We start from the raw sequence: 27,620 nt of genomic DNA, 5'->3' as shown, positions 1-27,620 counted from the left end.
ACACAGAGCTTTATGCACTGTGAGAAAACCACAGTGGAGCCGTATATACACCCCATATGAATCCCCTATGTACTGTATACACACTGTATGTCCAAAAGTTTGAATACGTTTCTTCTGAAATGAAGGGTATTGCTGGTGAGTTTGTAAGTGGGAGAGGTCCTGCCCCAGGTGGAGGAGTTTAAGTATCTCGAGGTTTTGTTCACGAGAGATGGGAAGAGGGATCGTGAGATCAGCCACAGGCTGGGACAGACGGCAGCGGTAATGCGGCTACTGTACTCGACTGTAGTGGTGAAGAGGGAGCTGAGCCATAAGGCAAAGCTCTCTGTTTACCAGTCGGTCTACATCCCGACCCTTACCTGTGGTCATGAGCTTTGGGTAATGACCGAAAGAATGAGATCACAAGCTGCGCAAATGAGCTTTCGTCGCAGGGTGGAGGAGCTCGGTCACTCGGGAGGAGCTCAGAGTAGAGCTGCTACTCCTCCGCATTGAGAGGAGGATCAGGATGCCCCCTGGACACTGAGTGGCTCAGGGTCCCCCAGAATGAGCTGAATGAATGAATAAATAGTGAGTTCATCCTGTCTTTGCTAGAGTAACAGCCTCTGCTCTTCTAGGAAGGCTTTACAATAGATGTTGCAACACTGCTATGAGGATTTGATTGAGCATTAGTGAGGTCAGGTACTGATGTTGGATGGTCAGTTCTGGATCACTCCAGCTCATCACAAACGAGTTGGAGCTCCATCACTCCAGAGAACACAGTTCCACTGCTCCACAGCCCGATGCTAGGGGGCTTTATACTCCTCTAGCCCACGCTGGGCATTGGGCATGGTGACCTTAGGCTCATGTGTGGCTGCTCCAAAGCTTCCCAACTCTGTATGAACAAGAGTGGACCTTAAAGTAGGTGAATTCTCTTTTTAGAAGTGTCAGGATACTTTTGGACAAGCAGTATAATGTAATGAGAATTTTCTAAGTATAACCCTAATTTCCACCCAAAAGAAATAGATTTGTTTTTTCAGTCTTAAGTCATAAGATGTCCTTGTCCTGAGAATGTGTGAAAACACACACACACATGCACACACACACACTTTGACCAGCTGTGCGCTAATAAGTCCTCCAGTTGCCCACAAGGCCTTTGATCTAACTGAGCCGTGATTTATCTGCCTATATCAGAGAGTTCATTTGGGTTTGATCTTTGGCTATTCTGGGTTCTATGGTCATATAAGTGTGTGTGTGTGTGTGTGTGTGTATGTGTGTGTGTGTGTGTGTGTGTGTGTGTGTGTGTGTGTGTGGGGGACACCCTCTGCCTCAAGCTGGTAGAAATGCTCTTCGAACTCTGGCATCCCAGGTCAGTCCAATGATGGTGATGAATGAGGGAAAACAGAGTCTGGTAGGTTTCATTGCTCAAAACTGCCTAAAATCTCCAGGATCTCCAGGACCAGGATTGGGGAACACCAGTCAATGGATCCCTAGAGTGAAATTTCATTACATAGTAATTATAACTGTTAACATTTGCTTACCATTTATATTCTGTGCCAACAGGTACGCGTCTGCACTTCTGACTGATGCCAGGAATGGATACAAACAAGGCAAACATGTAAAGTATGACACAATACAAGACTCTGCACACAACAATAACCTTTCATCAAATTCAAACCGCAATAAAACATCTCTGACTTACAGGCACGACTGTAGCATGGATTGGAAATTTAGAGTTCACACTTTCTACAGAGAGAGAAGATAGAAAAGAGAAGAGAGAGATGGAAAGAGAGAGAGATGGAGAAAGAGATGGAGAGAGATGCGAAGCGACAGAAGAAATAGACATGTGAAGTGCAGGATGACGGCAGCGTCCCATGTAGCCACACCAGCCTCCCTCCGGCCATCTGTCGCTCTCTCTCTCCTTCTCTCTTTCACCCCGTCCTGAAGTCTCCTACGCTCTACCCTTCCTCCGACCTTTTCCTTCTTTGCCTTCGCGTCTGGCCAATGTAGAGAAGGAAAGGTAGGATGAAAGGAAAAAAAGTGAGAGCAAAGAAGACTCTAGGAAGACTCTCAGAGCTTCTTCAGCATAAATGAACGTTCTCCTGTTCTCTGAGGTGAGGAAACACTGGGCCTCGTTTACCAACCGTTCTTAAGAAGAAATTTCTTCTTGAAACCCACTTACGCAGTTTTCACAAAGATTCTGACACTCACCAATATTTTCTTATTTGGGATTTGTTCTTAGGTAAGAACAGAATCTACACACTCAAGAGCACAAAGGTGAGAACAGTTCTACGCTTTAAGAACACGTCATGAATCTGATGTAGACTTTTTCTTAAGACCTTTCTCAAGAACACATTTAAGAACAAACTTAGGAAGACAACTGGTGCATGAGGCCTATTGCTTTAACAGAAAGAGGCCTGCACCTCTTTCCTTGGGATCGTGGGAAATGTAGTAGAAGTGAGAGGATTTGAGGAGAGATTTGCTCTCATCTCTTCTAGCTGCAATGCAGGAGAACGTGAGGAGCTGTCTGTGAGTCATAGTGCATCTTTGGAGTCTCATCACACACAGGCACGCTACACAGCAACAGCTAACAGCAAATGCACACACACACACATATATAGATTAGGGGTTGCACGACTGGTTCTAGTGGCAGGTTCTAGTGGCAGATGCTGCGGTTCTAGGTATGAGATGCACTGCAAAAAAGCTTTTCTTGCATATCAGCAAGTTTTACTCTCAGACACTCTGGCTACGTTGCAGATTTCTGCCAATCCAATTGAATACATTCTGATTATAGTTTAAGACTGAAGTGTTTATACGCTCACTGTCCTGAACCGTCTGACGGAAAATCTCCGTTTACATGCACGAGACAAGTAATCTGATCTAAAATTATGTGCATACGTAGAGAACCGCGTAGTGTAGGCATTACCATGACAATGACCATCACGTGAGTCCAGTCAGAGTGAGACAAGCAGCAGTGTGTTTGCCCGAGTTTTCAACTGGTTCGCTTGTGTTTTTTTAATTACTTTAAAATGATGTCAGACTCAAGAAAACGTCCTTCACATGTCCTCATTAAAGAAGGCCGAGAGGAAGACGTCGTGTTCTGAGACACATAAGCTGGACGTCCGTCCCACCGCCGTCTTTTAAAGATCAGAGCATAAACTTCGTCTCCTTTGCAGACCAGTTTCTGCTCCGCCATGTTGAACGGTATAAACTCTCACTATGACGCGACACACATGCAGAACGTACTTAAACTTTCTGAATGGGAATGTAATCGGATACAGGCGTTTACACGGATATTATTCTTCTATTTAACAGATTATTTACAGGATTACCCACCTCATTCAATCGGATAGAAGTTGTATTCCAAATGGCTAAGAGCAAGCAGTCTTCTCAGCAGTAGGCCTCTCAGAATATGGTATAGGTCTGGTTGCTAAACCAGGAAAGCCTTAGATAGCAAGTAAACAAAATATCATGTATTTGCCAACTATTGCTCCACTTTGTTGTTGAGCTTGTGGTCTAAAACTGACCAGTGATGGGTGGGGTAGAGGACGGCTGATAAACTGCGCAGCACCGGATTGTATTTGCACACCTACATAGTAGACTTACAAGGCAGGTGGAGCTCATAAACTGGACAGAGAGTGGACATACAGGGGAGGGGTTTCTAATAAAGTGAAAGGTTAGTGTACAAGGCACTTTAACTATCTGCACATCTGCTACAGTTTCTCATTAGGTTGAAGCAATATGATGTACCGAAGGGCACAGTTTCAGCTGTAGAACTACAGAACCCATCCTTCCACAGCCTTCATAAAAAGCCAGCAAAGCCTTGCTGTAGGGCATCCTGTTTCCTCAGATCAAGCACAGCTCGTTATGGATACAGATACAATGTGACAGCTTTACATGTTGCATCCCACACACACACACAACTACACTGGATTAGAAATGTACACCCCACCTAGTAGCACGTGCACTATTAGAAGAGAATTTCACTGATCTGACTTTTCTACATTTCTGCATTCAATGTGTTGTCAAAGAAAGAAAGGCCAAAGAAAACTGATTATTTTCAGATTTACCACTATTTTGCCATCATTACTATTACATATAAGATGAGAAGACGTGTAAGTTCATTGGTGGTTTGGGAGAGTAAAAATGGTTATTTTTTAAATCAGTGTCTGTAAGTTTCTCTATAATGAACCATTTCACATCAAACTACAGAATAGGATCCTGGGAATATAAAGATCTTGGAACATAGTGGCCAGGGAAAATAGGACCCTTGGAAAATAAGACCCTGGGAACATAGGGCACTGATAGAATAGCGCCCTGGCAGTATAGGGACCTTGACATAAGATTGTGAATAAATAGGACCCTGGGAACATAAAGTCCTGAAAAACAGGACCCTGGGAACATAGGGCCCGAAAATAATAGAACCCTGGCAATATAGGGGCCTGGACAAGGACTGTGAATTATAAGGACCCTGGGAATGTATAGTCCTGAAAAAATAGGACCCTGGGAACATAGATCTGGTCGCAGCCTGGGTGGAAGGAATGGGAGGATAAGAAAGAGGAGGATATGGTGTTTAAGTGAATCTCAGAGCTCTTGAGAGTGCAAACGCTCTTCATTCATATTTCAGACACTCCTCACACAGACAATCCTTATAGAGGAGAGCAGAACTGATGATCTGAACTAAAGCAGACCATAACGGCTCTGATATTGACCACACACTCTCATACTGTCTCTCTGTCTTACTCTTCTCTTCCTCTCTCTTCCTCTCTCTCTCTCTCTCTCTCTCTCTCTCTCTCTCTCTCTCTCTCAGGCGCTAAAGGGGTTACAGAAAGAGTGATTAAAAAATGCTGAAAGTGACTTAAGGAAATCTGTGTCCCGTCTTGCTGCGCCTCATTTGTTCATCGTTATATTTAATGAAGACAGCTGCAAAAACAACAAATAAATAAATAAATACATGAATGCAAAAAATGAAAATAAAACAATTCCCCCCATTTCCTCTCTCCTCCCTTTCTTCAGACATTTTCTTACATTGAGTCGTCTTCTCACAGTGGAAGGATGGCTGTGGATGTTTTCAGATCTAAGCCAGCTTGATTTTCTCCTCTCTCTCAAAGATGTAAGCTGTAAGTGCTGTTTATCTGATGGGGGCAGTTTTGGGGTCTACCAGGTCTTCCAGGTGGTTGTTAGGTGGCCCATTTACTTTGTAGCTCTTTTTCATTTTTGAATTTTAGTTTTGGAAACCCATTTAATGATGAAAATGGTCAAATCACAAGCCTGAGGACCCATGACTGCTCCATTGGTTGGTATACCAATAAGAGTCCTTCGTCCTTCTAACACAACCTTCTAACACCTGCCTATGTGTGTAAAATGATGAAACTCTTAAGTCACTCTGGAAAAAAGCTTCTGCTGATCAATTAGCTACTGATCAATCGTGATCGCAGCACGCTACAACATGCAAATGAACCTTCTAACCAATCACAGTGTTTTTTACTGTCTGCTGTGTGCTCTGCAGTTTATTCATAACACATTATTGATTCACTAATGCATTTTTAAAGGGGCAGAGTGACCTAAAACTACTATATTTTTTAATATAATATATTATATTTCATGTTATGTAGTGTTCTGTAGCACAGCAGTGTATCCCCCAGCCTCAGGTTGAAAAAGAATTCACAACTTTGTTCCTTCTTGTGTTTTTGTCCATCAGGGTTTTCTCACTACAATACCCAGCATGCATTACACTACTGTAGCCACTGATTATGAGGCTAACAAATAAAGATATTAAGCTTCTTATCTGGCATTCTTCTGCATTACTAGCAGGAAAAACAGCCCACCTTGTGTATCTGCCTCAAAGTGCTTGTAGTTTTTCAAACATTCCTTCTACCTTCAAGACACGTCATCAGACAGGGGGTTTCCTAACCTTTCAACTAGGAAATTTTGCTCTAGAGGCTAGTGTAGCATCACTGTAGGAGGTGAGTAGGCATGTTTAGAACAGACAAACTAATGGTTCCATTTTTATTTGAGGCTGGAGTGCCTCTTTAATATTTTGCAAGACGTAGAAATATATTGTGCCACCTCACAATTAGGCTTCTCTAATATATGAGCTGCATTAAGTATAAATCATGGCAAAGTCCATTCAGAGCTCACGTAGCTGCAGCAGGTGAGGCAGAAGGAAAAGAAGGAGAAAACAAAACGTTAAAAGGCCGTCATCAGGGGCAGAAGAGGAAGTGAGATAATTGCGTTATTAATAGGTGGAGTGTGGGGTATTTTGTGATGCTAATTTGAAAAGCGGAAGGTGGTGCTTTGTCTCTCTTTAGGCGAACAGTGAATGCTGGTGCTGTATTTCTATGTTTCGGTGTTTATGTGTGTGTGTGTGTGTGTGTGTGTGTGGAGCTGAATAGGTGCGAGTAAGCAGGCAAGGCGCAACAGCAGAACACAGAGCAGCGGCGTGACGTCTCATCGTCATCTCTGTCATCTGTTAATCAGCCTTTCAGCCTCCGGAATGAAAGGAGCTGATTAGCACCATCTGAACCAGGACGCACAATCACAGCAGAGCGGCCTGACAAGTGGCGTAAATACACCTCATTCAAAGCGCACACAGATATAAACACAGACATACAGCTGAGCTGCAGCTCGTCGTCTATTTGCTCCAGAGTCAAATGAGGACAAAGCTGTGAAAGCCTGTAAGAGTTTTTACTGCTTATATGAAAAATACTAGGATGAGTTCATTCTTAAGCCAGTTTATAAGCCATTAGGCCATGTTAATTTTGATATCAGTGAACAGGGCTATCAAATTATTAAAATAATCACAACTTATAGCTTTCTTTTGTGTAACAATCACTTTTATTTGCTCAAATTTGACCCAAAAGGGATATTTTTTTTATTTAAAAAGCATTGTATTTTGTTATAATTACATAAGAGGACAAAATTGCTTAGTCAAAATTAATGCATTACTTTCAAAAATTCAGTAATGTAATTTTCAACTTTTGATTGTAGGATTCACACGAACCTAAACGTGGAAATCAGGTAAATTCCACAGAATGAACGCAGTTTCTGATTCTCATAAATGACCATCAGTGAGAGCAACAGTGGCTGCATGTTCCAATGAATGAGTGTTTGTCATATATGGACCCACAGCTAGAAAGAAACATAACTACATAAATTTAAAAATGTTCAGATCTATTTCAACTTAAGGCATTAATAGAGATAGCAATAAACTAAAGTTATATAATATCATAACTTATAGGTTAATTTCTATTGGGAGGTATCTCTTCCAAACCCTAACCCCTAAATTTACAGTTGTGAAAATAATACTTACCTTTTTTGTATTTTTTTCTATTACTTTTTTTTATTGTTACTTTTACAGTGAAGTCAATTCAGATTTATGATGAATTTCATTTTTGAATAAAAAAAGCTTCAATTCAAAAAATGCTGTCCTAATTTTCAATTCACTACTAAAACACAGAGTTTTAGTCTGTAGGCGGAGCCTCACTTTAGATACGCCCCTGCATTTTAGAGCAGGAGGTGAGACTGCATCCCTGTCCCTCATGGCCACATGGTGGGCAGTTAGGTTCCATTGTTTTGAAGTAAGTGTGTCCCAAAGTCTGAAAATCACTGTAGAACATTAAGAATTACATTTTACATCAACCACTCTAAATGACTTTGTTTACATCTTAACTATTTAATTATGCAGAAATGTTGAAAAACAGTTGAATTACCCGTTAAGTACATGGAACTGAGTGAACGTAGCTAGTTTTTACTCACCTCTGCATAAAAGACAATCACATTTCTGAAGTGTTTGACTCAATTTCCTATTATCTGCCCTCTACACACATCTGTCACTGAGGTTTTGAATTAGAGCACCTCCTGTTCCCCACCCGTCTGCAGCTGAGACCCTTTGTGGTGCGTAAATAAACAGGGCTGACACGCGCTGTACCCGGTGTTTCGTTAGCTGCCTGTATTTTTGGCCCCCATCCCGATTCTGAGGTAATGAGTAGCGAGACTATGTGTTCTCACAGGCTAACAGGCTTTGGCTGGGTGTGGAGGAGCAGGTGCTGCTGGTGTCAGAGGCCAGCAACACGTACACCTGCCCACAGCAGAGCGGCTAGCACCATGAAGGTCAGCCACAAGGTCTCTGCTGAGGAGTTAAAGATGTCTAGGCAAAGGTGAGTAGAAATGTGATGCAGGTCCATGAGCTCCGTGCAATTTTGACGGATTTGTATTTTCAAATGACCATAGTTTTTACTTTTCATTGCTGTCATAAAAAACACTGCAATGGAAAACTTTACAGGGGAAGAAATATAGTGCTGTTTAGTTTAATGTATGCTAAAGTAATTTTGTATTATTGTAACTGAAGTTTTGGACCATTTCTATTGGTCAATTCATCATGAAATATACAGATAATGTAAACAACAGCAATGGTGAAAAAATAACTACAAAAAGAACATAATAAAGGGAAGAGTAAAGCCTGGCAAACTGTAGTTCCTATGCTGATGGTTGCTGGATGTTTTTGGCTCAAGCTGCTTTTTGTCACAGATGCTCATAAGTCCAAGTTTCAAATCTCAGAGTTTCAAGTTCTTGTCGAGTCTATTAGGTACAAGTCTGAGTTGAGTCTCAAGTCTCTGTGGTTCTAGAATGAATTGAGGCTCAGTCTGGGTCAAGTTTTGAATATCTGAGGTAGAGTCTGAGTTGAGTCTATGGTGTGCGTCATACAATTTGAGTCTCAAATCATTGAGGTATTAGTCTGAGTCGTGTCTCGAGTGTCTGCAGTAAGAGTCCAAACCGAGTCGGGTCTCTCAAGGTATGAGCCAAGTCTTGAGTCTCTAGGGTAAGGGTCCAAGTCATGTCTCAAGTCTCTGACAAGTTTGTCTCTGAGTCCGAGTTGAGTCTTTGGGCTTTGAGTCCGAGTTGAGTCTTGAGTTTCTGGGGTGTGAATTCGAATTGAGTCTTTGAGGTATGAGCCTGAGTTGTGTCTCAAGTCTCTGGGGCACAAGTCAGATTCTAAAGTCTCTGGGGTACGAGTCTGTGTTGAATTTCGTGTCTCCAAGGCACAAGTCTGAGTTTGAGTCTCTGTACAGTCAGAGAAGAGTCACAAGCCTCTGAGGTACAAGTCTCAATTAAGTCTCTAAGGTATGATCCTGAACTGAGTCTCAAATCTCTGGGGAGTGAGTCTGAGTTGAGTTTCAAGTGTCTGAGGTGAGCATCCCAACTGAGCCTCGAGTTGCTGGGGTGCATGTCTGAGTTGAGTCTCAAGTCTGTAAGGCATGAGTGTCTCTGTTTTTTGCTAGACTACTTTTACTGAGTACAGTTTAGGTTTAGGGCTATCTCTATATCTATGTCTAGATATAATAACTTATTCTGGAAATGAGGGCCTGATATTCAACTCATGTTTTGCCATTTATTTTAGTAGCTGTCACATTTTCAAAAGAGCGATATTGCAGTATTTCCAGAGGGTTTGTGTACACAGGAACCGCTAAATGTTGAGAGCAAATTCCGAGAGTTCAAGAAAATATCAATCCAATATTTCATTTGACCTCATCTGACACACTAAAAGAGGGTACTACAGCAGGCCGCTGAGCTGCAGAGACATCTGTGAAAATATCCTGAATGAATCAAACATTTCCATCCCGTTTGCCTACCCAGCTCTAACGGTCACAGATCGCAACTGGACTACATGAAGGTAGGCTGATTCTACAGGTCCTTCAGGTCTCACAGAGAGAGAAGAATAGAAAGAGAGGATGAAAGGATGTTAGCGCATTCAAAGAGGAGCATGAAAGTGATGAACATTTTGTCATAAAGAGCCAAAGCAGAGGGGGATATGAGAGAGCGGAGCGACACGAGGTGGGAGGGAGCGACGGATTGATTATCAGAGAGAGGAAGACAAAGGATCACTGAGGGAAAGATGAGAAAGGTCAAGGAAAGAGAGAGTGAGAGAGAGAGAGAGAGAGAGAGAAGCACAGTGTTACTTTCACTGCGCTACAGCCAGCAATGCAAAAATCTAAAATAGACAGGAAAAGAAACAGACAGAAGCCATGTATTATTGAGGATACTGTTTCCAACTTCTGTTTTCTTCCTCCTCAGCTCCCTTGTCTTCTTTCTCATGGTCTCTTTCGAGCGAGCGCATTAATATTGAAGCAATCGGCTGACTGTCGGCCTTTGTTGAGTGAGAAAAGAGGCTAAACTTCTGCATTAGAGCTCAGCTTCCCCTCCCAGCCGCCGAAGCCTAATGTTGAGCAGCAGGAGTTAGCCTTTACGCTGTGGCTACGGCCCGGCAATCTTTAAGACTCAGGAACCAAGGCGCTTTAAAAGTGAGGAGGGGGACATAATAGTCCCCTATTTTGAATGTTTATGTAATGCTTCCCTGTTTAACTTGGTTGCACTAACATTGCAACTAGCTTAGCAATAGCTAACTACATACGTGCTTTATGGGTTAACCTCTTCCTTCCTCTTCTATTCTGCTGACAGAATTGGATACTTTTGATTAACTTAACGAAATCAAATATTTTCCCAGTAACTCAGATGAACTAGGATGCCTTTGGCTCACTGTGTGTGAAATGGTGCATTGGGCTGCTAGTGAGCAATGAGACGTGAAAGGGGAAAACAATTCACGTCACTCCACAAGCATGGCCATGCTGAGATAAATCAGACAGCTGAACTGAAGATTTCAGATCAGTGAAGAATGCAACAACACAAAATAGCATTTAAACAATAAATACACCCAAAATCCACGAGGTTATAGCTCTGATTTTAAGCTTCATAGCTCAAAAACCATCAAGCCTACTTACACATATCAGAACACTCAGCAGGACTCACCCTCTCTACCCAGGGTGTCTAGTTTCACTGGCCTGCAGAGAAGTATCAGCTAGTAATGCAGCTTGAAAAACCATTAGAGTTTCGTTGGGCTACCAGGTCTTCCAGGTGGTTGTTAGGAGTCCCATTTTCTCTGTAGCTTTAAATCATTTTTTAGCTCCAGTTCCAGTTTTGAAAACTACTTCTTACTTTGGGAAGAGCTTTTGTTGGGATGCTACATCTGCAACTGGTTGGTTTTAAGGTCGTAAGGAAGGTAGAACTGACAAATTAAAGTATGACAGGTTTGATTTTACTTGTAGTGTTGCTTTTTTCTGATATTAAAAAAAAAATGCTTAACAGCTGTTTTGACTGGAAGCTTCATAATCGCAGGCATGGTCTCTGACCTTTACACAGTACTGTAGGTATTTATGCAGCAAGTGTTTAGTTACATTTTGTTATGCTATGTGCTAGCTAGGCTAAGACTGTCTTTATGAGCATACAATATATGGCCAAAAGTTTATGGACACCTGCTCATCCAATGTTTCTTTTAAAATCAAGAGTGTTAAAGCGACTTTTTCCTCCTTTTGCTGCAGTAACAGCCTCTACTCTTCTGGGAAGACTTTACAGATGGTCAGTTCTGGATCAATCCAACTCATCCCAAAGGTTGAGTTCTGTCACTCCAGAGAATGCAGTTCCACTGCTCCACTGCCCAATGCAGGGGGGCTTTATACCCCTCTAGCCCACGCTTAGCATTAGGCATGATGACTTTAGGCTCATGTGTGGCTGCTCCAGAGTGTCTCGTTGTATTGGTCAGTGCTTTTCTATAGCGTTTACACAAGCTGTGTCTGTATTTGAATGTGTCAGTAGTGAGTGCACCTTAATGCATCTGAATTCACTAATATGAAGTGGTGTCCACAAACCTTGGGCATAGACTGTATGTATGTGATTGCAGGGTTGAAGTGGGATGTTGCTAATTTCACCGTCTAGAATGAGATCACTCAGGCATGCCCGGTGCGCTAATGGCACCGTTCTACCAGCCACGTCAAGCCCAGCTGGGGAGCCAGTGTTCCTGTCTTTTATAATTACCATCTAAACATCGCTCCTGTGACTCCTGTAGCCTTTCCTTTTACTCTCTTCCTCTCCTCACCTCTTTTCGCCTGTCTTTCTTTCCTCGCTCACCTCTTCACTCTTTCCATGCCCTGTAATAACCACTTGAAGGTGATCTCCTCTTCAGACAACACTTGACTCTAACTCACACTTAAGAAGTGATTTATCTTCACTTCACCTCTTTAGAGTATTCCGGCTCTGCCGGACAGAAAGAGATGGGAAATGGAATAAAATACGACGATTCCTCGATGAGGCTTAGAAATATTAACACGTCATATATGAATAACGTCGATAGCTCTACGGCACTCAAAGCCGTTAAGGCTGACGAAGTGCGCTGGGAGTCTTCACAGGCTTCGTGCTCTCGTTGTATCAGCCTAAGCCCGTTTATCATTTTATCTTCATTTTCCAGAGCGAGAAGCAATCACAGCTTTCATTATGGCCATTAAAGCAGTGCTGATTCTATTGTCTTAATTTAATACGCTCGTTAATAGCTCTGATGTATGTAACGTCTGGGCTCCAGAACGGGAGCCAAAAACTCCCTGACTATAATAAAAACGACAGTGAAAAACTGGACCCAGTGGAGGGCAGTGGACAGTAAGAGAAAAATATATCAATCAGGAAGCTAAAGAGTTGATACAATCAGTGAATATCATCCTTCATCCGTATCACCAGAACAGCCTTTATTTATTTAATTTCCAGTCAAAATGACTATTAAGTACAAGTTATTCATTTTTCATCAGAAAACAAGCATTTTGTGCCAAAATAAGTGCACAATTTCTGTTTATTTCTGGATTTAAGATGAAAAAATAAACTATAGAATGAGCCATAACTTTTGCTCAAGCCACATTTCATGTTAAACAGTTATTGGCCATAATATGCAGAAGTATTTGTAGAGGTTGTGTTAGCTTATTTTCACATTAAAAAAAAATCAACAAACCAAGTAATTTGACCAGGGGTGCCCAAATTTTTGTGTATACCTTTCTTTAGTATTTATTGTGTCCATTCTTTACCTTCATTCCAGCTTTCATTCTTTTCAGGAGACTCACTTTCAGTTCCTCAAAGAATCTGCAGACACACCTCCAAAGTTCAGTCTTAGAAGCTGGTTGATCATTTTCTGAAGTAATCAAACACATTCAGTGATGTTGAGGTCTGGACTCTGGGGTGGTCAGTCCATTGTTCCATTGTGCTTAGAGTCGTTATCGTGCTGGAATGTTTATTTCTTCCCAATCAAAGGTTTTGCAGAGGGGTTTGTATGATGTAATTGCAGCATGCGTCCGTCCCCCAGGCCCAGATGACGGCTGAGAGAGTGAACCACGAGTGAGTGGGAGTCCCGAGCACTGCCTCATGGGCACCGCCTCCGATCCTGTAGCGAGGCCACTTTGGTTTAACTTATGTTCGACCTGGGCGGCCGAGCTGCAAAGTGGGGGTGGTGACAGGTAGGCGGAACAACAAGCTGTCTGTGCCTCTCAGCTCAGGTGCTCACACTGCCCTTAATGAGAGTCAGGAGGTGGGGCTTGGCACTCGCATGCTGTCCCCCACTCACTCGTGGTTCTCCTCTCCCCGCTGTCCTCGCGGGGCTTCGTCCTCACTTGGAGTTTGGGCTTTGCCTTCCTGCTGGCTCTCGTGGTCATCATCTGGGCCGGGGGACAGGCGCATGCCACAGTATTAAATTCATGAGGCATTAAGTAAAAAAAAAAATCAACTGCAGATGTTGTTGTACACATCCAAACCTCTACTGATCCACCATGCTTGACTGATAGTTATAAACATGGTTTGATGAGTTTTTCATTGCTTAAGCTGTGTACATACTGCCTTCTGTTAGTCTTTGACTTTTGCACAGCACAGAACTTTGTTTCTGTCTATTGTGGAAGGAGGGATGTTAATCTAATAAAAGAACGGCCAACATGGCTTACTAGGCGTTCAGCGTTTCAAGCTAGGCTTGTGTCTGCACTCTCCGTAAGCAGAAAACATGGCCGCTTGGTCAGTGAGCATGTCTGGATAAATATCCCTCACCAGAAGATGAGGGTAAAGAGGAGAGACAGGCAAGGTCACCAACTACTAGAGGGCTAGAACAATATAGCAGTGAGAATGGTTCCACTGAACCTTGTTGGTAAGACCTGTCAATTCAGTTCATTTTAGCCCAGTTTTATTTATACACTAAAGTTTGATACACCTGTTGTGTTAATAACATTTTTATTTTATTCACTAATAACTTTCATGATGCAGATTGAAATTCTGTTTATTAGACAGTAAAAGGTATTTTTAGATAGTATATGCAAAAATAATGACAACAATAATAAAGTTAATAAAGTAAATAAAGTTATTTATTGTCTAGTCATCATAGTTACTTTAAGCAAGACACAAAAGGCTGTGCTTTTCATAACGTTCTTTCTCTTAGGGAGGTTTGTGGTTGAACCTAAGAGCATGGGGAAAAGACACTGAGAGGAACCAAGACTCAAAAGGAGAAACTCTCTAAGAGTACAAGTAAGAACCACTGAGAGAACCAAGATGCAGAAGAACATGGTGAAGAACCACTAAAAGGAACCAAGACTCAAAAGGAACACTGGGCCTCGTTCACCAACCAAATTTCTTCTTTAAACCCACTTACACAGTTTTCATGAAGATTCTGACATTCACCAGTGTTTTCTTATTTGGGATTTGTTCTTAGGTAAGAACAGAATCTACACACTCAAGAGCACGAAGGTGAGAACGGTTCTGCAGTTAAGAACATGTCATGAATCTGACACAGACTTTTTCTTAGGACCTTTCACAAGAACACATTTCAGAAAAAATATAGGAATATAGGAAGGCCCATTGGTTCTATATGGAACCACGAACATCTGCATGCTTAAATGTTTTTTTGCATGGTGAAATGGTTCTTTAGATTGATGCAGAATGTGTTGCATATGGTTTTATACGGAACCTTTTGGCACCAAAAAGGGTTCTTCTAGTGTTACAAAGTCAAGCTTATAACAATAGAAGAACCTTTTTTGGTGCTTTATAGAACATTATACACATTCTCAATCAATCTGAAGAACCATTTCACCATGCAAAGATGCAAAAGGTTTTTTAAGTGTTCATGGTTCTATATAAAACCATTGTCATCTTTTTTAAGAGATCAGTATAATTTGTCAACACCATCACAGGTAAATAGCTTTAGCCCAGTGAGACGCAGAAGGCAGTGCTGTTCTCAGGCTAAATGCAAAGGAAGTAAAGTCACTAGAGATCAAACGAGAATGAGGCAACAGGAAGTGACAATGTGTCATTTCTCCAGCTTCCTATGCCAGATGCCTATATCCCTGTTTGCGTCAGCCACAAGGCATGGAGCTGCAATATATCGGCAGTAGCCCAGCGCGGGGTCCATGTCAGTATGGATCACAGTGGACATGCTGAGGCTCAAACCCCAGGGACCGCTGTGGTCCAGAGGCAGAGGGGCGGCGTTTTGACAGGCTGCTTTAGTCTGACTGAACTCCTTCATCTCTCAGAGGGACGGACGTGTGAAAGCAGGACTAATCTCTCAATTATAGGACTGATTAGCTCGTCAGCGTTTCAGACCGATGAGATGTGACTCATCATTGTTTTCTGGGTCTTCACAACCTGGAAAAAATATTATATTTTGAGTGAATTGTGATATGCTTTGCAATGTATTAAAAAAATCATATTTATATATAATATTTTTGAGCTCCACTTGCCAATGGGTCCACTATATAGGTGTACAGTTACAGGCTATATGGCTTAAGACCACCATTTGACCGGAGCTGAGCAGATGTACCCAAAATATCCAGTCAAGAGCTGCTCTGTGGTCAGAAACTGGCCTTTGATAAAGGACTAGAGGATGGCTTTTGCAAAATGTGCATCAACAGATGGGCTTTAGTCTCTTACCAACAAGGTGGAGCCTTTCTAATGAAATAAAGTGGGCAGTAAGGGTTACAGTGCACATTGAAAAACAAGGACTGACCCGACCAGAAACCAAAGGAAATACTGGTTCCGCGTGATTGATAGACAACTAGACCTGTCATTATAACTGTGACTGTTGATTGAATTGTCTTTTTGTTTTTTTGTTGGGTCACATTACGTCTAAAGTGTCTAATTGGGCTAGTTAGTTAGCTACACTCTTAAAAAAAGATGGTGTTTCAAGGGTTCTTTAACAAAGAAAATGGTTCTATATCAAAGATGAGCACTCAAAGAAACCCTTGCATGATTAAAAGGTTCTTTGCATCATGAAAGGGTTCTTTGGATTGATGGAAAATGTGTGTGAATGTGCTATAGATGGTTCTATATAGAACCTTTTTGAAAAGGGTTCTATGTAGCACCGAAAAGGGTTCTTCTGTTGTTACAAGCTTGACACCGTAACAATAGAAGAATCCTTTTAGTTGCTAAATAGAACTCTTTTAAAAAGGTTCTATATAGAACCATCTATAGCACATTCTCCATCAGTCTGAAGTACCCTTTCATAATGCAAAGAACCCTTTAATTATGCAAAGGGTCCTTTGAGTGTTCATCTTTGATATAGAACCATTTTCTTTACTTAAGAACCCTTGAAGCACCATCTTTCTTAATAGTGTATCTTGCTTAATAGCTTATTTAGCTTAATGTTACTTGTTTTGACTTTAAATAATACAGTTCACTTTATTGTGTTAACAATTACATAGAATCTTATGTAGAATCAAGCAAATCTACAGGTTAGCATCAATGCTAATAGCAGTCTCCTTAGCAAACTCTTCAGAAAGTAATAATTCCAAAAGTAACAATTGGCACATCAACATAACATTCTAGTTTACATTCTGGATCTCTGTCGATGATTTAATAGTGCTTGGTGACTTTATCTTCACCCAGAAGAGTAAAGAATTTGCTAATAATTCAAGCAAGTGAGGAGAACGCCCTTGAGGACCATTAGATCCTGTTGGTGCCAATCTTGAGCAGGTACCAAAACAGGTACCAAAACTAAACAACTGCAGAACTCTTGACCAGCCTCCGTTTTAAGAATGTACCACCTTCATCATTGGAAAAGAACCACTATATGACCAGATATACTCTAAATATTCAGTTCTATGGTCAAAACCTGAGCATTAAAGAAGGTCTAGAGCAGGGGTGCACAACTCCGGTCCTGGAGGGCCAGTGTCCAGCGCAGTTTTGTAGTTTCCCAACTCAAACACACCCACTAAACCTGACAAATAATGGATGAGTTGAATCAGGTGTGTTTGAGCAGGTAATCACCAATTGTGCTGGACGCCAGCCCTTCAGAACTGGAGTTCTGCACGCTGGTCTAGAGGATGGCTAACAAAAACAAGTAGGCAAAAGTCTCTTGATTCACCAATCTCTCACAGAAAATCGTTAAAAATATCAGAATGTTAAGCCACAATAAACACAACACATAAACAATCTTAATGACAGGTTAGACTTATTCCCATTACCAGCTATCTCTTATATAGCACTGCAAAGGCCAGTATTGCAGTGACAATTAACAAACAGTTTATTGTGCAGCCCTACAGTCTTCAGTCTCTGTATTGGTTTTTTCTCTCGCTCTCACTGTTTTCCTCCAGACGTCACTGTCACTCATTTTACTGAAGTGAGACGAGTCATCAGACTGGAGCTCAAATTCGGGAACACAAATCACCAACAGCTACTGACTGAAACCCAGAAAGAAGAGAGATATTTCCACGCTACGTACACTCGCACTGCAACCTGTCCAACACACGCACCCATCTACCAACACTGAAGAGAACAGACAGGCTGAGAACAAACCCTGCACTCCCTGTCAGAAAAGAGTCTTCAACAAATAAAGGCAAAGTGATGAGTAGATACAGCTGAGGTTTGACGACACAACATGCACATGTACATGTAGTCATACTGGCTGTTGGGGAAACACAGTACAAAGTAACATGTTACAGTGATTTAGTTACATTTTTCTGTAATAAAGTAATGTAACACATTATAATATTTTGGGTAACACTTGATTTTGACCCTGATACTAAATTGACATAACCACAGAGTGCTAATCCAGGGGTCCTGTGGGGATTCTGGACCTCCTAATTAAGCTCAGAGACCTCCTGAATGTCTCAAAATCACCTCAGTTGGTAATCATATCATCATGTTTCATGTCTTGACAGTTAAATACAGTAGACCTAGCAAAAATTAGCAGGTGACATAAGCTGTTATAACATCGAACATATGACATTATGGCAGTGACCAGTAAGGGTAACATGACACTGTTATATCACAAAATGTAATGTCATTACAACTCAAAACAGCATTTGACATCTGTTATGACCTCCTCTAACTTGATCCCTGCCTGATAGACCTAATCACAGCCTAATTAATCTCCAATATGATCCTATAGTCCTATATCAACTGACCTCCTAACCACAGCCTTAAAAATCTCCAAAATACTGACATAGTTCTGTACCAGTTATTCTTCAAAATACAGCCCTATTCATTTTTATAATCCCAGAGTTCTGTATCAACCAGACCAAAACACAACCATATCTTGAAAATAAATTATTATTCTATAACAATTGTCCTGCCAACCAGACCTAAACACAGCTTTATTAATCTCCAAAATAATCCCACAGTGCTGTGCCAACTGTCTCACTAATAAGACTGAAAAACAGATTATTAATCTCTAAAATAACCCTTTAGTTGTTTCCCAATTGCCTATCTAATCTGACCTAAACCCAGATTATTAATCCCCAACATAATTGCATTGCTCTATACAAACTGTCCCACTAATCAGACTAAAAACAAATGTTTAATCTCTAAAATAATTTCGAGTTCTATATCAACCAGACCTAAACACAGCCAAAATAATCTCTGAAATAATCCCACAATGCTGTGCCAACTGTCTCACTAATAAAACTGAAAAACAGATTATTAATCTCCAAAATAACCCCTAAATTGTATACCAATTGCCCTGTTAATCTGACCTAAACACAGATTATTAATCTCCAGAATAATCCCATTGTTCTATACAAACTGCCCCACTAATCAGACTGAAAAACAAATGTTTAATCTTCAAATTAATCCCACAGATCTGTATCAACTGTCCTCCTAAACAGCTTTATTGATCTCTAAAATAATCACATTGTTCTTCAAAACACAGCCCTAATCATTTTCAAAATAATCTCATAGTTCTAGAACTAAAAATGGTTTTATTTATTTCCAAAATAATCCCAGAGTTCTATATCAACCAGACTTCAACAAAACCATATCTCCAAAATGATCTCATTGTTCTATAACAATTGTCCTGCCAACCAGACCTAAACACAGCTTTATTAATCTCCAAAATAATCCCACAGTGCTGTACCAACTGTCTCACTAATGAGACTGAAAGACAGATTATAAATCTCTAAAATAACCCTTTAGTTGTATACCCTGCCCTGCTTATCTGACCTAAACACAGATTATTAATCTCCAAAACAATTATATTGTTCTATACAAACTGTCCAACTAATCAGACTGAACAAAAAAACATTATCTACAAATTAATCCCACAGATCTGTAGCAACTGTCCTCCCAAACAGTTTATTAATCTCCAAAATAATCCCATAGTTCTATACCAATTGTTCTTCAAAACACAGCCCTATTAATTTTCAAAATAATCTCATGGTTCTAGACCTAAACATGTTTTTATTAACGTCCAAAATAATTCCAGAGTTCTATATCAACCAGACTAAAAACAGCATATCACATCTGTTATGATATGTTATTGCATGTTCGTGTCGATGTCATACTCAAGGGAAGTGCTACCAAATTTTATTCCTCACATCTTACAAACTAATATTAATTATGCGTCATATATTTAAGGCATATATTTCCTCTATATAGATTATTCACATCCGTCCTTGCATGCAATTTGCAATGTGCAGTGCGGGAACAATCTTCTGAAGCATCTAATCAAGCTAATATGAAACTGATGGATAAAGATCTCCATGCTGAAGAACAGAACCTCACCTAAACAGACCAGACTCCATGTACATTCACAAACAGCTCTGCAAGATTTACATTTATTCATAAAGATTTTATTTCAGCAGCGCATTTTGACCAGTTTCTTGGTTTTTAAACAGCATCAGTCATTCATAATTTAATACAGCATAACTAGTTACGTCTTCACAGACAGTCAAACTGAGAGGCCTTTTAAATGATGTTTACTGTGATTGGCTATTTCTTTCTAAACGAACTACTGACTACTGACTGCTGAGTAATTGAATGACTCTTTCAAGGAATTAATGATCAGGAATAGCTCATTTTTTGAGTTAATATCTCTGTACTGCATCTGCACAAGCATCTACACACTCACCTACAAACACAGAGAGGCTTACAGTCACAGGGAGTGTTTTTCTGCTCTGTGATTTGGTAATAATTTATAATGGAAGCCTTTACGAAAGTGCAACTTAACAAAAGCAGAGCGAGACATGCAGAGGCAGGCCTTTTCCAAAGCGACCTGAAACGACTCCTGCATTTAGTGCTTCTTTTATAAAGCATGCAGGCACATGTGCACACACTTTTTTATACTTCCAGACATGCAATTACCTATATGTAGTAATAATATGCACCACAGACATTATATACATGTAGTTATATGCAATATTACATCTAATATTGAGTTTGCCTTTTATGAAGCATGCAGGGTTCAATATAAACATATATATATCAAAACCTACAAAGTGCCTAGATGTAAGAATGGCATGTGAGTATTATATATGTAAGTACATATAAGTATCAATGCTATTTTTTTCACCACTTCCATATAAATATATTTATATAGCCACTGTCATATCAAAACCTCATATGTTCTATGTATTTTACATATCTATGTACCTACATGAAAGAACAATATGTCATATATATGTAATATATGCGTCATTATATATACATATGAATGCATTTTTCCATAGGTATTACATATATATTATTGCTGTCATATCTAAAGTCATTTCACTCTTTTTTTCACCACTTCAAAACACCAGCTGTTTGAACATTCCAAGATAAAATTAGTACCATTCCCAACTGTTGCTAGTCCTGATAAGGCAGTCTTTTCATAGGATTTCTTATAAATTCATGACAGTTTTGTTCTGCAAATGCACAAAAACAAACACATGTACACACAGTGTCATCTTATTCCACTCCTGTGCGGTTAGCGCTGCCTCACCTTAGCTTCCCCTTCCTTCTGCTTTTGGCCGCATTAGCTCAGCGGCGCTGAAGCTCACTGCAGGCGCATTACTTCAGCTCTGGGCACACAGCGGGCAGCCCACTGTGACGCTGATGGCTATTGGCATGTTGGGCCCGCTGAAGGAGGCGTGGATGGCCAGCCGCCAGCAGGGGGTGGTGTGGAGCACGCAGAACACTTGTACAACCATACACGCACCTGGGCCAGCCAGATGCTCAGCTTAACCTGTCCAAAATGATTCAAGTTCATCTAAAGTGTCTATAGCAGGTGACTGGGCTGTAAGCAGTATTGGCCACTTTATTGGAAACACCAACCATATAGGGTATAAGAGTGCGGTTACAGCCTATTTATTGCTGCACAATTTATCAGCCCCCCTCTACCCTATTCATCACTGGTCAGGGACCAGTATAGGACCACCACTGACCAGATACTGCCTGGATGGTTGACCATTCTCAGCACAACTAATGCTAGTGCTATGGTTTACCTTATTCCTTAAATGGAGATCCGATTTTCAAAGAAACATCTTAAAGGTTTTATTTTGGACAGCTAAGGAGTTGCAATACAGCTATGCCTTCTGTTTTAGCCACATACACTGTTAACGTTAACCAGTTACTCATCAAATCCATAAACGAAACACCCACACAGCCACAGCTAGCTAGCTTTTAGCATAAGCATAGATGTGATATCAATCCTCCACACTGGATGCACCTTTTTTCTTAGAGATACTAATAGTAGTATATACTAATTGCCATGCTAATCTGACCTAATCATAGATTATTAATCTCCAAAATAATTCCATTGTTCTATACAAACTGTCCCACTAATCAGACTGAAAAACTCATTTTTAATCTCCAAATTAAACCCATAGATCTGTAGCAACTGTCCTTCTAAACACAGCTTTATTAATCTCTAAAATAATCACATAGTTCTTCAAAACACAGCTCTATTCATTTTCAAAATAATCTCATAGTTCTAGACCTCTTTGCTGTCTCACTAATTAGACTGAAAAACAGATTATTAATCTCTTAAATAACCCCTTAGTTGTGTACCAACTGCCCTGCTAATCTGACCCAAACACATCATTTAATCCCCAAAATAATCCCATAATTGTATATCAACTGTCCTCCTAAACACAATTTATTCATCTCCAAAATAACCCTTTCATGATGCAAAGAACCCTTTAATCATGTAAAGTGTTCACCTTTATAGAACCATTTTCTTGAAGAACCTTCTTTTCTTAAGAGTGATTGGCATCACAACAATGCCATTACACAAAACCCTTTTATATAGAACCATATTTGGTCACGCAGTGTTCATAGTTCTATATAGAATAATTTTCTTTACTAAAGAACCCCTGAAGAACCATCATTTTTAAGAGTGTAGACCAGCTTTTTTAACCTCCAAAATAATCCAGTTGTTGCATATGAACTGTCTAACTATTAATCCCTCAAAAAATCCCATAGTCACAAAATCAGAAGTCTACAACCTGAAAAGTAGCATGTTATGTGTTTCTTTAGTTTGAAACAGCAGCTCATAATTGTGTTGAGTACTCATCTGAAAACAAAAAAGAATCTGAAAAGTGTTTATCCGGAGACAAACCACACCCACTTCCAGTCCAAATCCAATTACAAATACAGATATTTTGAAAAAGAAATCCAGTAGGCACAGATATTTATAGTGTGATGGTGTTACGTTACACCCCAACTGTCCCCAAAGAAGACAGTGTTCCCTCAGCTCTTATAACGATGTGCTTCTGAGTGCAGTGGACTGTATTTCTTTCTGTGGCCCGATGATTTGCAGCAGATTCGCTGACTCTGCAGCAGCTGCCATCCGTCCGTCCGTTTGGGATGACGAGCTCAAACAGGCCAGTCATGAGCTCGCCTCTCACACAGCTGTCCTCCACACGCCTACAGATGTTACGCTGACAGCTAAACTGAACCTGTAGAGAGGAATCATGGACTAGATGGAGGAGTTCCACATCCTGCCATGTCTTAATTTGGTTGAATGAGAGCAGGATCCATGCAGAGTGGTGTGAAACAGCAGTATGAATACAGCAGTGTGAAAAATATAGAATCTTTCATTTCTCAGCAATGAGCCAGATTCATAAAACACAGCTCCAGATTTACCATGACAGTAAGAGCAACCAGGTGGTAACATGTTTGCTCATTCATAAATCAGTATTTACCGGCGTGTTTAGCTCTTGCACAGTGGCTGTGCTATGAGCTCATTTAAATATGACAGTATCGATTCATAGCACAAAACAATCCAGTAAGAAGGCAACATGGATTAAATGATGTTGAATGACAATGAAATTTTCTATAATGTTTCCAAATGTGTTTGTTCATACATGCAACAAATCACATACGCATGATTTAGAGGAAGTAATTTGTTAAGACTCTAATTACGTTTGCAGTTCTTATAGTGTTTTTCAATTTACAATGGATTTTACAAGTGAATTTGCAATTTACACATGCAAAAAATGACATATTTACCAGTAAAAATGCATTTCTTAAAAGTAAAAACTGAATTTTTACTAGTTCAAATTTAATTTTCACATGTAGGCTTGATATTCTAACAATAGAGGAACCGTTTTGGTGCTAGATAGAACCCTTTTCAAAAGGTTTCATATAGAACCATACACTTTCTTCATCTATCTGATCCGTTTAACGATGCAAAGAACTCTTTAGTCTCGCAAAGGGTTCCTTGAGTGTTCATGGTTCTATACAGAACCATTCTCTTCACTAGAGAACCCTTGAAGAACCATCATTTTTAAGAATGCAGCAGGATTGAAATAAAGTGTTACCAAAGAAGCATAACTATCATCACTGAAACCCACAAGCTATTCTGACCCATATATTCAGCACTTATTACTTACTGTACTTAATATTCTTACACGCCACCGTACATGAGACCCTGCTCTTAATCTGAGCTGACACCTTGACGCATTACTGAACACCTGACAGCACTCGATATCGCCCATTACCTCAGAGTAAACAACAAAAACATGATTTACAACCATCGTTTCTTTAACCCGCATGTTTGAAATTGCTTTATTGATCTGACTGAATTACATGAATACAGACTTGAACACAGCCATCATGAGTGCAATCATGACTGAATTCACTGCTGTTCCGCAGCGAACACATACAAAGAGGAAAATTACCATCATATCTCTCTGTTATTTGACAGACGAGAATACAATGACAGTCCCATTTTGTCCCACGCGTCCCTTCCCCAAATTCCACTACAATGTTGTTATCTAGACAATAGAGTCATCCAAAAGCGATGTTATGTGAATTCTGGGAGGATAAAGGCCTGTAATGAAAAGGCACACAAAAGCCCTGCAGTTAAACAGCACCACTAATGTTAATGTTAGCTGGGTGTTTTAAATAGCCTTGTGGATCATAATAATTAGAGCCTGACCGATGAATCAGCATACCGATATTATCAGCCGATATGAGCTAATTGCAGACAAATCTGTATCGGCCATTATAAATGCTAATTAAAAAAAGACAATTAATGACAATTAAAAAAGAAACGGAGAGATGGAAGACAAAATGATACCTTGTCCAGTAACCTAGTCAAGAAATCTAATATTTCTCCTGTTGAGATTGTTGTAAGCCCAATTTAAGATTGTTTACCTTATTTCTAGACATTTTTACCTGTTTTAAGTAATTTTTTTAATTAAAATTAGCTCACTATATTGGCAGATCATTTTGTTTGTTGTAAGAAATGTGCCTGAAACCAGCAACATTACCTGCCAGTATAGTGGGATAATTTTACTGAATAAAATTACTTAAAACAAGTGAAAAGTGTCTATAAGCTATAAGCTAGAAAATCTTAAAATAAGTGCACAACCATTTTAAAAATGGGAAATATTAGATATATTAACTGGATTTAAGATCATTTCACTTGACAAGATGCCAATTTTTGCAATGCCGATCCTTCAACCATGTTGCCGTTGTGTAGTTTGTCCATCAGAGGGCGCTCTGCAACTTCCCTGTTGGCAACACGCGTGCTGGAACAACACAAATCACAACAATCAGCTGACCCAAGCAGAGTCAAGCAGACTACTCAACAACAGAGATCATAGTAAGATTATATTTGTCATGTGAAATACATAAATAATAATGAAAGTATCCCCATCACTTCTCCTCTTAGCCTAAATAAGCCTGGCAACATTCATGTCAGACACGCCTGCTTTTGTTGCAGTAATGTGATGAATTGTGCCACTTTGTATAAATGTCCTACCACAGCGCATATTCATATGTAGCTCCATACATAAAACCTCTAGGTAGGATATTTTGATAGCTTAAAGCTACGAAGCCAAAGTCAGCTTCTTATTCGCCAGCTCTCTTGTTCGAATTTTCCCGTTCCACCTTAAATGGTTCACCAGATACATTCTGGCACCTCACCATTTAAGGTGGAACAGGAAAATTCGAACAATTGCACACCTGAGGTGACAGAATGTAACTGCTTCACCATTTAAGGTTGAATGGGAAAATTCAAAAAATTGCACACCTGAGGAGACAGAATTGCTGCACCATTTAAGGTGGAACGGGAAAATTCAAATGAGACACTGGTGAATGTCCTTATCAGAAAATGTTACCAGCATTAAACGATTAATTATGATATCTTGACAGCCTAAACGGCCGTATCAGGGGGATAAGCAGACTCGTACTTGGTAGGATCACTCAATGAGTTGAAACACCAGTACTGTCAAGCAAACATCACAATTAGCCTATGTTTAACATTATGGTAGCTGGTGTAGGCTAATCTATTGACAAACTTGACTGTAGCTTTTTTCTATGAAACAGTGTCATTTCTTTGAGTAAACAAACAATGGTCCTGTCTTTTCTCCCCAGCTTGTCCCTTCTAAAAATTTGCTTACAGCAGCTTATATTGCCATTCATTGCTAAATTAGGTTACCCACAAAGCTAGCTAATGCTATCAGTGGAAAACAACTAACATTAATGAGCAGTTAAACTACAGCGTTTAACCTTTTCTGTCTAAATAAAAAAGAAAAAAAAGAGAATGTCGGCTGATTTTTTGGATATATTCGATTTTTAAATCTTCAAATATGAAAATCGGTATCGGTCCTAAAAATTCTATATTAGTTGGTCTCTACTAATAACATATATTAATAGATAAATGAAAAATACTTATTCAACACAGAGCCACACAAATGAAAAATATTCAGTTTTATATATGAAGTCAAATTACAGCATTAATGATGGACGTGATAAAGTAGGCTAGTCCAAATATTACCTGGTGCAAATTCTCAAAACAACCGAAAATTAAGACTCTCTGCAAATGAAAACCTCTCTGTTGGCTTACGACATGGCCAACGTTGGGTCCTGTCAAAAATTTCTCAGGGCTCGAGTTTTATCCTTCTCCAGCTTTAAACCAGAGCACTGCAGCACGAACGGCAAACCTGAATTGCACCTTAACAGCATCATTTAGGAGAAGTAGAGAAAGTGAACTGAAAGTGTCCTGAAAAGAGCAAAAGCTGTAATAAAGGTAAAGAGCTGACACACTAATGCAGCTGAGGCTTGTGCTTAATGGCTGTTTTGTCTGGAAAGTAATGAAGGGTGCTTTCTGACTTTTGCACAGTACTTTCTGTGTTGTAGCATTAGTGGTGAATGACGTGGGAATTTGAGAACTCATACAGTAGCTGAATATGTACTGTCGAGTTGAAGTTCATCAAATGCAGAAATGAAAGGGGACGCATGAACTTAAAATGTTACACATACTTTAGATGAGTATTTTTACTAGACGTTTTGTCTGATGGGATTTTAATGTGCCCACTTTGCTGGGACAAATGTGAAGATATCAACTCCTTTTTCATTCATTCATTCTGCTTATTCATCCAGAGAGAGGCAATCTAGTCCAGTGAAAGGCCACTCCTGCCAAGCCGGGTCTATGAGGCCAGTGATACAGACGCAGTACAATGAAGCTTCCAGCCATTCAGCTAGTGAGGATGCTAATTAACATAGCACCATTGAAGATCTTTCTGGTTTCAGGATCTTTCATACTCTAATTATTAATTCATGCATTGTTATTGCAGACTATTTTAACACAAAGCGGCTTGACACACCTAAAATATTAGCAAAAAAAAATTACCATTGTAGAATTTTGTTTTATAGAGTATCATTTTATTAACCAAAGAACTTCTGAAATATTTTTAATGTGAAAAATAGCAAATATAGCACAGCCCTTATTATTTTGTGCTTTAATTTATTATTTTATGTCTTCATTTCTACAAGGCTGAAGTTCGCTTCTTATTCACCAGCTTTTTATATGAATTTTCCATTCCACCTTAACTTGAGCACCATTTAAGGTGGAACGGAAAATTCGAATAAGAAGTCAACTTCAGTTTCATTAAATTTCTGCAGACACTGCTGGACTTTGGAAAATATTACATTCACGCTTCAGTACCAGCTGCTCCACAGTTTGTTCTCATTGTCCATGTTAGACTAAGTCTAACCCCAAAAGACTGGCTGTTCCTTTTTATTCGCTGCTTCAAAAAACAAAGGGGGCTTCATCGGATGAAGTGGACTCGACAGGAGGAGGGAGGGACTGCTACATTTTC

The 27,620-nt window shown here is 39.9% G+C and overlaps 1 protein-coding gene across 1 annotated transcript in view; it reads right to left on the bottom strand.

Annotated features, from left to right (window-relative positions):
* The window catches only part of cacna1ia (calcium voltage-gated channel subunit alpha1 Ia), a 295,143-nt gene that overhangs the window by 167,083 nt on the left and 100,440 nt on the right, over positions 1-27,620 (bottom strand).

The sequence above is a fragment of the Colossoma macropomum genome, unplaced genomic scaffold (assembly GCF_904425465.1).
Source record: "Colossoma macropomum unplaced genomic scaffold, Colossoma_macropomum, whole genome shotgun sequence".
Taxonomy (NCBI): Eukaryota; Metazoa; Chordata; class Actinopteri; order Characiformes; family Serrasalmidae; genus Colossoma; species Colossoma macropomum.
This window is presented reverse-complemented; position numbering and strand designations above follow the sequence as displayed.